Source organism: Pteropus alecto, unplaced genomic scaffold (assembly GCF_000325575.1).
Source record: "Pteropus alecto unplaced genomic scaffold, ASM32557v1 scaffold213, whole genome shotgun sequence".
In the NCBI taxonomy this organism is placed as follows: domain Eukaryota; kingdom Metazoa; phylum Chordata; class Mammalia; order Chiroptera; family Pteropodidae; genus Pteropus; species Pteropus alecto.
The window spans coordinates 1,375,995-1,387,624 of record NW_006434829.1 but is presented as its reverse complement, the minus strand read 5'-3'; the positions used below and the strand labels follow the sequence as shown (position 1 = coordinate 1,387,624).

At 56.0% G+C, this 11,630-nt stretch overlaps 1 pseudogene; it reads right to left on the bottom strand.

Annotated features, from left to right (window-relative positions):
- Positions 1-1,407: 1,407 nt before the first annotated feature.
- Positions 1,408-1,526, bottom strand: LOC112478405 (annotated as a pseudogene).
- Between the last annotated feature and the right edge of the window lie 10,104 nt (positions 1,527-11,630).

Sequence of the window (11,630 nt, the reverse complement as noted above, 5' to 3'; positions counted from 1 at the left end):
CTGAACATGAAGTTTTTGATGGTCCTGCGCACACACACACACGGAGACCAAGTCGAGGCAAGGAGAGAGGTGAGGGTGAGCTCGGGTGGCGTCCCCGTGGACCACGACGGGGCCCTGCCACCCGCGGACTCACGCTTCATTTCCTCGGGTACACGCCGCAAACCCCCGTGGGCTGCACAGCCAGTGTCGCCGGCCTACCCGGCAACGCTAACGAGAGAAGAGGCCGAGCTGCCCAAAGGGGGCCTGTCCCCCGGCCCTGCCACGAGCCACCATGAGGCGGTGGGGTGCGAAGTAGCAGAATCTTGGGTTGTTCAAGAAAAACAGGAAGTCAGAACATTTTCTTGAAATTTCCTGTTTTGTTGTTGTTGTTGTTGTTGTTGTTTTTAGCAATTTAAAAAATTCAAACACTCTGCGAATGGAGCAAATATCTGAGAACGAGTTCCGTCCCCATGCCACCCGGGACGACCCCCACCCTGTCCCCGCCCGACCCGGTCGGCGCATGCGCAGTGCTGCCTTTCTGCCTCAGGACTCGCGTTTGCTCGGTTTCAGGTGTTATTATTATTGTCGTCGTTTGTTTTGTGTTGTTTTCCTACGTCAGTTTCTGATCGACATTTCTATGTGTTTTACTTCAGAGCAAAAGTATCTCTCCTGTGGGCAACACTTGTGCTTTCAAAATGGTTTTATACGTCATCACATTCAGTCGTCACAAAACTGGAGGCGGACTGGGTCACCTTACTTCCCAATAAAACATGAGCAACTTAAGGACCCGTATGACCCCTGAGCGTTGCAAGATCCCTCCCTGTCTGAACCAACGACAGCCCGTCTCTGAGAGCAGAAGGTAATGACCCACAAACTCCTTTCCAAGTCTCCCCGAGACTCCTAACGCTGGATGGTGTCTACTCAGCCATTCAAAGCTCCCTCCGGTGACTGGTCCTCATGAAAAGCACAGACCATGCGGCTCGAGAATGGCTGGACGCCCCAGTGCCTTCCTGCCGGCATGACGTGTGGTCCGGTTGGGTCACCCCAAACTGCCCATAGGGCGGCCCCCACACCAGTGGACATTCTTTGCCGGCTGCTTGTAGCCACACCTTCGTCTCGTCAAAGCAAAGGGCATTTTCCTGGAACTCCACGAGGGAGCTCCCCAAACCGTGGGAGGCTGGGGGACTGGTCTCGGAACAAGGAACGAGCTCCAGACAACCCTGCGGCATGAAGAGCTCGAAGGTCTCACCAACCGTCACTGGGATTAATTCATTTCTTAAAAAATCTGTCCCAGCAAATGTCACTCAAGCTGAAAAGCCATGGGAGAAAAGGTCCGGTTGGCCACATTTGGGCCTGGGCTCCCCGCGCTTTGGTCAGAAGATGCAGGGCAACTGGATTTTTATTATTTTTATTTATTTATTTTTTAAACACCTACAGCACCTGGTCTTCTTAGGTGGTCTCCCATCCAGGTACTAACCAGGCCCGACCCTGCTTCGCTTCCGAGATCAGATGGGATCCCGCAAATTCAGGGTGGCATGGGCGTAGATGGGGCAACTGGCTTTTTAGACTCACCAGGACAGCACGCTGTGGGGACACCCCTTAAGAGATTACTTTTCAAAACCCACCCTCCCAGCCTCCTTTGCAATTAGATGGCGCCACACTCCCCAGTCGTGGCCCACAGAACAGACGGGGCCTGGCCCAGCCCATAGAACCGCTCACCTGCTCTCTGCACCCGGCCGCTGACTGCAGTAGCGGCTGCCAAGGTCACCTGGGGAGCTGCATGTTAAAGATGGCAGAGTGTCGCCCAGCCTGGATCCCCGAATGACTACGTGGGGCCGAGTGCCCCGCTCTCCACTGCCCTGGTTAAGACACATGCTTTACCGAGTGGAGCTTGGTCTGGCTTCACCAGGAAACTCTGGTCCCCAAACGAGGGAAGTGGCTGCTCCACGCCTAGAAAGCCACGTGTCCAGTGCCTTCACAGAGAAGGGAAAAAAGTAAACCTTTAAGCTGACGTGCATGACAGTGCCTTCCCTTTGGTGACTCCACACGCCAGGACAAATCAGAGGAATTAGGTCACTCGGCTTCTCAAGTGCCATCTGTACCAGGCCACGTGGACCATGGACACTCCCCGCGGGCCCTGAGAGGAGCCCAATACAGACGTCCCTGGGCCCTCCCCCCACCCAGCTGGTCTCTGAATCCGAAGGAATCGCTGCTGAGCTGAGTTTCGCCTCCCTCCCCCCGGTGCGTTGCTTTGCCCAGTCCGGGGCAGCGGGACCGGGGCGGCTTGCGCTCCTTCCCCTGGCCCGTGAGGGTACCGAAGAAACACAGCTCAGAAACCTGGCCCCAGTGGGGAGCTGACACCCTGACACAGACTCACAAGATGTTTTTGAACACTTGTGGGAAAATCAGAGAGAGGAACGGCTGGCCCGAGCGAGCATTCCAAGCCCGGACACAATGATGAATTTTGCACACATCACTGGGTTCTGACTCTGTTGCCAATTAAACCCTCCGTGGGGGGCACGCAGTCCACTTAATCTCCGCTGCCAGAGAGACAATCGCCCCAGTACCGCAGGGCGGGGGCGGGGACGGGGACCGTATTACAAAGACCTAGATCCTGCCCGAGTTCTCTGGAGTTTTCCCCGTTCTTCCTTAGTCTGCTTACTGCTCACTCTGCCTGTCGGGAAGAAAGGAGCAGGTAAAGGGGGGGCAGGCCCCCCAGAGACCGCCATCGCCGGAAGTAGTGGCTCTGTGCATTTAAAATGCCTGAAAATGGGCAGCCCCACTCCCCAAGGATGTGTGTGTGGGTGTGCGTGCGTGCGTGCGTGCGTGTGTGCGTGCGTGCGTCTGTGTGTGCGTGCGTGCATGCATGCGTGTGCGTGCATGTGATGAATTCAAAGGAACTTCTGAAATGATAATGCAAGGGATTTAGGAGTCACACAAGTTGCGGTATGAAATTGTGCCCATAACATCATTTAGAAGCGAGAGGTGGTTGAATTGACTTTCTTTCCTCTTGTCTTTCTTTGTTAAAAACAAGAACGGCCATGGAATGATAAAGTCAAAATTATATCTTAAATAATCTTCTTTTAAAAACATGGCTTAAAAAAATGGGCCCTAAGTTTAGCTACTGAGCTAGAGGCAAGCTAGCTTTTTTTTTTTTTCACATGGTGCTGGAGGAAGCTCGTGCTTTGGGAACACGGTGTCCTGTCCAGCTCCACCTTGGAGCCTCGGGCGTCCAGTCTGCAGAATAAAGACAATCACTTAGAGATGCTGTAAAGTTTCCAGCGTATAGCAGGAGCTCATTAAATGTTAGTTATTATTATTATTTTAAGGAAGGATGTTTAATAATAGAACTTAACTGCATTTCCCATGATGACTTAATTAACTCCTGGCTTCCAAAGAAATGTTTTTGGTTGGCCTGGTAAAGGTTGGTAGAAAAGAAATAAACGTTAACCAGCATATGCGTAATGTTGCTATTTACTCATGCATGGGAATTTTCATGCGTATTATTTTTTTTCTCATTACAACGCTCTGAGGCTGGTAGGACAGTATGGTCTGTATTTTCTCTTTACAGAAGAGAAAAGTGATTATAAATTATATATCTTACGTATCTATGATTATATACATTATGTGTTAAGTGTAATCAGTTTTCTCCTCTGCAACACACATGTGTATATATGTGCATGTGTGTGTGATTCTACATGTGACCATATGTGCATGCGTGTAACACGTGTACACACATGCCAAGGTCGAGTATACAGCCGTGGTTAGTGATGACTTACCGATTGTACAAATGGCGCTTGTGCAGAAGTGTGACGTACGAGCAGAAGCTTAAAATCTGAGCACAACTGGCACTAGGGAGCGTTTTTAAACAGGAGCGAAATGCAGAGGACGTAACGATCGATACGACGAAACCCCAAACTCTGCCCCACCCCAGGGACCACAAACGAAAGTGACAAGGGGAAGAAAGGACTCGCCACGCGTGTCACAGGCACGGGGTCAGCTCACACAGGCTGCTCCAGGGGACCCACGGGAAAAGGAAAGTGGCCAAGCAGCGCACAAGGCAGAGGACGCACAAGGCATGGGGAGGAGGAAATGCAAGTCACCGACCAGTGAGAAGACCTCTTCCCCAGAAGCGGACGTTAAAACCGGGCGACACTGAGAACCCGCCGCCCACGCTCCAGGTTGGCAAGAATTTAAAAGCCGCGTGACACCCTCGAGGGTTGGCGAATACGTGGGGAAATATTGGGAGGGGGGCGTTGCTCCCACCGGCATGGCTGTGCATATGAGCCCGTAAAATGCCCACACTTTCGCCTCAGAAACAAGCCTTTTTTTTTTTTTTAATCTACCCCAGAGGGGTCCCGACAAACGAGGCTTGTGCTCTGACTTCGTGACCCCAAGCGTGTCTGGGGTCACGGGGCCTGTGCCTGGCTGAGAAGTCGGAGGGCCGTGCACACAGGTGACGCGGAAACGCAGAGGCCTGGTCTCCGGACCCGCGTCATTACCTGCGGGGACGGAAATGCGCGGCGCGGATCAGAAGCGCCCAGCCGCGCTCCACCTGCTGCGCGCGCACGCGGCTCGGAAGGGTCGCCCCTCCTGCCGAGCGGAAGGCAGGTGTGGGGGACGCAGGACTGAAGGCAGGTTCGCTGCCTGTGGGCACTGGGACGTGACAGCCGTTTGGAGGGGACGTGGAGGCCCGTGACATCGTCCAGGCTGATCGACATCCAGCTCCGCCGTCAATGGGTTTCTGGCCGCCGGTGCTGGCAGCTGGCTTAGCGGTGACGGTGTCCCCCAGAATGATGCCGAGGGACCCAGGCTCGCCAGCAGCCCCCGAAAGTCCAGCCTGAAACCAGCTTCCCGCAAAATGTGTCAAGCGACCTGGCGGAGCCTTCCAAGCGGGGTCCCGCCCTGTGCTCCCCGAAGCTGCAGGGGCTGAGCAATCCCGCGGCCCACGAACCCCGCCACCCTGAGGCCGGCTGACCAGCAAAGTGCTCTCCCACACCCCCGCCGCCGCGCTCTGACTGCTCACCCCCAAACCGCGGATTCTGTGCCCCCGCTCGGGGGCGGCAGGGGCCACTGCGGCCTCCTTCTGTGCCACCGAGTGTCGCAAGGCGCACGGCTGGCGGAAAGGTCTGGAAGGCAGGAACTCGCGAGGCCAAGGCCCAGACCCGTGAGGATCCCGTAGCCCCACACCCCGGGCCTGTTTCGCTGCGCCCCGCTCCCGGGAGGGCGTGGGAAGAGTGGGGGCCTCCGTACCCGCCGCCCCTCGGGACTCTGCACGGCTGCTGTTGCTGCCCTGCCTCCTGCGCCTTCGGGGCTGAGCGCACCCCGCTTCCTTCCTTCCAGGAAGGGCATCCCGGTCGGAAGCCTGGGGTTCGCACACCTCCAAGCAGAAAGGACCGAAGAGGGCGCCCTGGAGGAAGGCGGCTGGCCTTCCGGAGTCGCCGCCTTCAAAGCCGCGCTGGCCTCGAGTCCCGTCTGAGCGCCGCGTCCTGTCCTTCTCCCTTTGTCCTTCACGGCCCAGCCTCAGAGTCTGCAGACCACTGCCACTTGATTGCCACTTCCTTCCGGGTGAGATCAAAAGGCCGGGAAGAGGCCCCCATCCGTTTCTGACAAACCCAACTTCCTAACATCTACTCTGGCGACTCCCCGCCCCCCGCAAAAAGGCCATCAGGACACGCGGGAGGCCCCACGACATGCCCGAGATGGAACAGGTCAGCTAAAGGAACCGGCCCACTGGGCGTCCGGATGCCCGAGGCAAACGGATGAAAGAGGCAGATGTGCGTCTCTCCCTTTCTGCCGTCACCCCGACTGCTGGTACCTGCGGAGGCCGGGAGCTCAGCGTCCCACAAGGTCCCAGTGGTGGGGCTTTACTTTCACCGAAACTTTTAACTTTTTGTTGTGCCAACAATGGGTACAATCCTACCTGTATGGCCAGAAGAATCGCCACAGGCGCACACACCTGGTGGCCAGGACACCTCTAGGCCACCCTGCTGCTCCCCCCTGTTTCCTGAGGGTTAAGTAAGACAGTCACTACAACACTGTGGCCAGTGCTGAAAGCCACCGCATTTTGTGACTTTAGAATGTTGGGTTCATGTCAACAAGGAGTGTGTATGCACCTGTCTGCGCATGCGTGTTTGTGTGTGTCTGTGTGTCTCTGTGTGTCTCTGTGTGTGCACGTCTGTGTCTGTGTGTCTCTGTGTGCGCACGTCTGTGTGTGTCTGTGTGTCTCTGTGTGTGCACATCTGTGTGCGTCTGTGTGTCTCTGTGTGTCTCTGTGTGTGCACGTCTGTGTCTGTGTGTCTCTGTGTGTGCACGTCTGTGTGCATCTGTGTGTCTCTGTGTGTGTCTCTGTGTGTGCATGTCTGTGTGTGTCTGTGTCTGTGTGTGCACGTCTGTGTGTGTCTGTGTCTCTGTGTGCGCACATCTGTGTGTGTCTGTGTGTCTCTGTGTGTGCACGTCTGTGTGCATCTGTGTGTCTCTGTGTGTGTCTCTGTGTGTGCACGTCTGTGTGCATCTGTGTGTCTCTGTGTGTAGCTCGGTGTGTGCACGTCTGTGTGCATCTGTGTGTCTCTGTGTGTAGCTCGGTGTGTGCACGTCTGTGTGCATGTGTGTGTCTCTGTGAGTGTCTCTGTGTGTGCACGTCTGTGTGTGTCTGTGTCTGTGTGTGCACATCTGTGTGTGTCTGTGTCTCTGTGTGTGCACATCTGTGTGTCTGTGTCTGTGCGCACATCTGTGTGTGTCTGTGTGTCTCTGTGTGTGCATGTGTGTCTGCATGTGTCTGTGTGTGCACACATCTTGGGTGTGTTTAAGGAAGAGCATTTTCCCTCCCTCTTTCACTGTTGGGGACACTCAGACATTGTAGAAAGTGGCTTTTGAATCACACCCCAAGCTCTTACTGTCCCAGCCGGCAGTAAATGCTCTGGCTTTGACTTTCTCCGCCCTGGAGAGAAAGACGAGTCTCCCGATTCTCATGCGGCGCCTTTTCTTCCCACGGCGCTGTCGGCCCCACAAGAGCGCTCACACCGTCTGGAACACCTTCGGTCACAGCCAAGAGAACGGGGCCCCCAACCTGGGCGAGAAGGAAAAGCGCTCCCTCCTCGTGGGCCATCGACCCCCGTGCCAGCTTCCACCACCCCCACGCCGACACAGGTGGAAGTCCCCCAAAGGCCTCCCACATTCCCCGGGAAGTCCCCGTCACAATGACAGGAGAATTCGGAGTGGGGCTGAGTCTGGACGGGGCAGCGGCATTAGCGAGTCCCATTCCGTGCGCACCCTTTGGGGACCGGGGGAGCTCTGCCCTCGTGAGTGGAAGCTCCCTGCTCCTTTTTCCCACGTTCGGGCTCCCAAGGAGACTCGTGACAGTGGGGACAGCGATGATCCAGGGAGGCCGGCAACCCTCCCCTGCACGGCAGGCCCTGTTCAGCCCGCCATGGACAGGCTTGGGGCCAGGCCCTGTCACCCACGTGCTCAGAACATTAGTAGCTTCTCCACAGATGCCCCTCCAGGTGACCAAGTCCAGAAGAGGCCATTCCATTGACTGGGTAACAACCACTCACCCAGGCCCCACGGATGTGCCCGGGACTGTGCTGGTCACAGGGGACAGAATGAGGAGGAGCAGCCCTCAAGTCGCCTCAAGTGAGGTGAGTACGGGCCCACCTCATCACCAGGCAGGGTGCGGTGGGGTTTCCGGAGGGTCAAGGGCATCTTGCTAAGATCTCAGCTCGGAATCCCTTTAGGCTAAATTGAGAAAAAAAGTTAATCACAAAAAATAAAAGTGTAGGACCAGAAGGCTTCGCTGGTGGATTCGACCAAAAACAAATAAGATTCGATGTCAATCCTTCTCAAACTCTTCCATTTTACGAGGCCGGCAAAACCCTGACACCAAAACCACGAGAAAAGAGAATGATCGGCCCACCTCCCCGGCGAACAAACATGCAAAATCCTCTGCGTTCACTGCCGTCCTGAGCCTCGTCGAAACGGGGTGGATGGTGTGCTCAAAGCGGGTCACGACTGCCAAATTCCAGGTGTACCGTAAATGATTCCTGGGGTTGTGACTACAGCACGGTGACTGGAGTTAATGCTACAGCGTCACATCTTTGAGAGTTGCTAAGACAGCAGGTCTTCAAAGTTCTGATGGTAAGAAAAAATCGTTGGTAACTACGTGCAGTGATGGATGGTAACCAGAGTTATCGTGGCGAGCATTTCACAATGCGTACAAACTGTGTGTCTCTGTGTGTGCACGTCTGTGTCTGTGTGTCTCTGTGTGCACACGTCTGTGTGCATCTGTGTGTCTCTGTGTGTGTCTCTGTGTGTGCATGTCTGTGTGTGTCTGTGTCTGTGTGTGCACGTCTGTGTGTGTCTGTGTCTCTGTGTGCGCACGTCTGTGTGTCTCTGTGTGTCTCTGTGTGTGCACGTCTGTGTCTGTGTGTCTCTGTGTGCACACGTCTGTGTGCATCTGTGTGTCTCTGTGTGTGTCTCTGTGTGTGCATGTCTGTGTGTGTCTGTGTCTGTGTGTGCACGTCTGTGTGTGTCTGTGTCTCTGTGTGCGCACGTCTGTGTGTCTCTGTGTGTCTCTGTGTGTGCACGTCTGTGTCTGTGTGTCTCTGTGTGCACACGTCTGTGTGCATCTGTGTGTCTCTGTGTGTGTCTCTGTGTGTGCATGTCTGTGTGTGTCTGTGTCTGTGTGTGCACGTCTGTGTGTGTCTGTGTCTCTGTGTGCGCACGTCTGTGTGTCTCTGTGTGTCTCTGTGTGTGCACGTCTGTGTCTGTGTGTCTCTGTGTGCACACGTCTGTGTGCATCTGTGTGTCTCTGTGTGTGTCTCTGTGTGTGCATGTCTGTGTGTGTCTGTGTCTGTGTGTGCACGTCTGTGTGTGTCTGTGTCTCTGTGTGCGCACGTCTGTGTGTCTCTGTGTGTCTCTGTGTGTGCACGTCTGTGTCTGTGTGTCTCTGTGTGCACACGTCTGTGTGCATCTGTGTGTCTCTGTGTGTGTCTCTGTGTGTGCACGTCTGTGTCTTTGTGTCTCTGTGTGTGCACGTCTGTGTGTGTCTGTGTGTGTCTGTGTGTCTCTGTGTGTGCATGTGTGTCTGCATGTGTCTGTGTGTGCACACATCTTGGGTGTGTTTAAGGAAGAGCATTTTCCCTCCTTCTTTCACTGTTGGGGACACTCAGACATTGTAGAAAGTGACTTTTGAATCACACCCCAAGCTCTTTCTGTCCCAGCCGGCAGTAAATGCTCTGGCTTTGACTTTCTCCGCCCTGGAGAGAAAGACGAGTCTCCCGATTCTCATGCGGCGCCTTTTCTTCCCACAGCGCTGTCGGCCCCACAAGTGCGCTCACACCGTCTGGAACACCTTCGGTCACAGCCAAGAGAACGGGGCCCCCAACCTGGGCGAAAAGGAAAAGCGCTCCCTCCTCATGGGCCATCGACCCCTGTGCCAGCTTCCACATGCAAAATCCTTTGCGTTCACTGCCGTCCTGAGCCTCATCAAAACGGGTGGATGATGTGCTCAAAGGGGGTCTCAACCGCCAAATTCCAGGTGTAACGTAAGTGATTCCTGGGGTTGTGACTACAGCATGTGACTGGAGTTAATGCTACAGCGTCACATCTTTGAGAGTTGCTAAGACAGCAGGTCTTCAAAGTTCTGATGGTAAGAAAAAATCGTTGGTAACTACGTGCAGCGATGGATGGTAACCAGAGTTATCGTGGCGAGCATTTCACAATGCGCACAAACACGAATCCCTGGCTTCTGCGCCTGGGACTAATGGAATGTTGCATGTCAATTAGATCTCAATTATAAAAAGCATTAGAGGTCGTATTTCGCAACACTTAATATGAGGAAAGAGAGAGCGAAGACTAACACCCCTACTTCAAGGGCACGACAGAAAGACGAACTTAAAGAGGTGTGATCCGTTCCTTGCAAGCCATCTGAAGACGCTCGTGAATCAGAATGAGAAAACCTTAGAAGTCAGAGGCTGGAAGTCGAGAATTGAGGTGGCGGGTAGAGTTACTTTAGAAATGAGGCCAAAGCTAAAAGAAACACAAGAGAAAGAAAGAAAGAAAAAGAAGTTAAGAGCTGGACTCGCCTGGCGGAGGACGGGAAGGGTCCGTCTCTGGCCGTGGAGCTGAATGCTCTGCTGAATGTTCCTATACGTTTCTATGGCTTCCCCTGAGGACACGACTTGGTTTTGTTGTGGGATAAAGATTTTTCACAGAACTGGCAGCATCCAGCGGGCCCTGGAACCGCAGCCCAGGCAGTGACGAGGGCGAGCAAATCCGAGTGTGCACTCTGTCGGAGCGGAGCCCGCGTGCGCTGCTCGCCAGACTGCCTGCTGCGGGATTACGGGGTGCTGCTGGAGGAAGCATGGGGCAGGGGTCCCGACAAAATGCCGGCCTAAGCAGAATCGTGCACTTCCGCAGCACAGTAGCTAGTGGCCGACGACGGTAGCTGAACCCAGGAAAGGTAATCGGTGACGGTGGCATGTGCAAGAGACCGACGCAGCCGTGTGAGAGGCAGGCCTTGCGCCCTCAGAGCGCCACGCCTCGGATAGTTAGTGATTTACAAAGTAATTAAAGACTCGTCCCAGACCTCTCATCGTCAGGCCGAGTGAAAGGCTATAATTTGCTCTAATTGGCCCAGAACCTTGGCAGCGCCCCCAGCCTTCATCGGGGTTCTGATTCCCCACCTACCGTCTGCACCCCGTGAGCATCCGAATGCGGCTGGCGCTGGCCGCGCCCCTCCCCCAGGCGCTCGAGCCAAGACCATGGAGACTTTACGTCCACAGTAAGACCGGCCCTGGGCACCCTGAGTTCGCACTCGCCCCTCCGGGCTCCATGGCCTGGGACAAGTCAGGAGGCCTCCCTGAGCACGCCGCCCCGTCTGGCGACTGGGTGACGGCACCGCACACGGGCCTCACGGGGATCAAACAATCGGCGAGCAGGGGCGTGGCCGGCGGCGACCGGCCCAGGCCACCGCTCCTGAGCGCTTGTCGCGGAGCAGGCGCGGGTCCGGTCTCAAAGGGGGTTAAGCGAGGCAGCTAGGCTGATGACCGCTTCCTCCCCAAAAGACAGGCGTCCGGAGGTCCCCAGCATCCCAGCCGCGAGCCTGCCGCCCTGGCGATGCGAGGCGGGACGGAGCTCGAGAGACCCCGCGAGAGCGCCCCGCGCCCCGCGCCCCAGCGCCGACTGTGCCCCATCGCGCGCAGTCCTCGTCACGGTCCTCGGACGCGCAGGCGACCCTTCACCTTACGAGCAAGCTGAGCCGTGGACAGGCGCCAGGCGCGTGGACTCCGGGACACGTTACCACGTGGTCTGCAGGTGCCATCAGCGCAAGGCGGGACAGTGGGAAGGACCGTGGGAGACCGTGGGCCTAGAGGAGGCCCAGAGGTTATTGAATGTGCCCCGTTCCCCAGAATCCATCTCCCCGGGGAGCAAACAAACGGGGCATTCACCCCAAACCTGTTTGTCTGGGCACTACCGTGGCAGTAGACGAGGAAGAAAAGTCGGTGTCTTGAGGAAGTGTGTGTAGTACGAGCCGGAGCCGCTGAGGAGAGGGGCGTCCTCCGGCTCACGGGGACCCTGCCGCCTGGGGCGGGCCTCTCTCCAAATGCGGGCCAGGCGGCTCCTTCCTCCGCCTCCCACCGGCCCCCTCG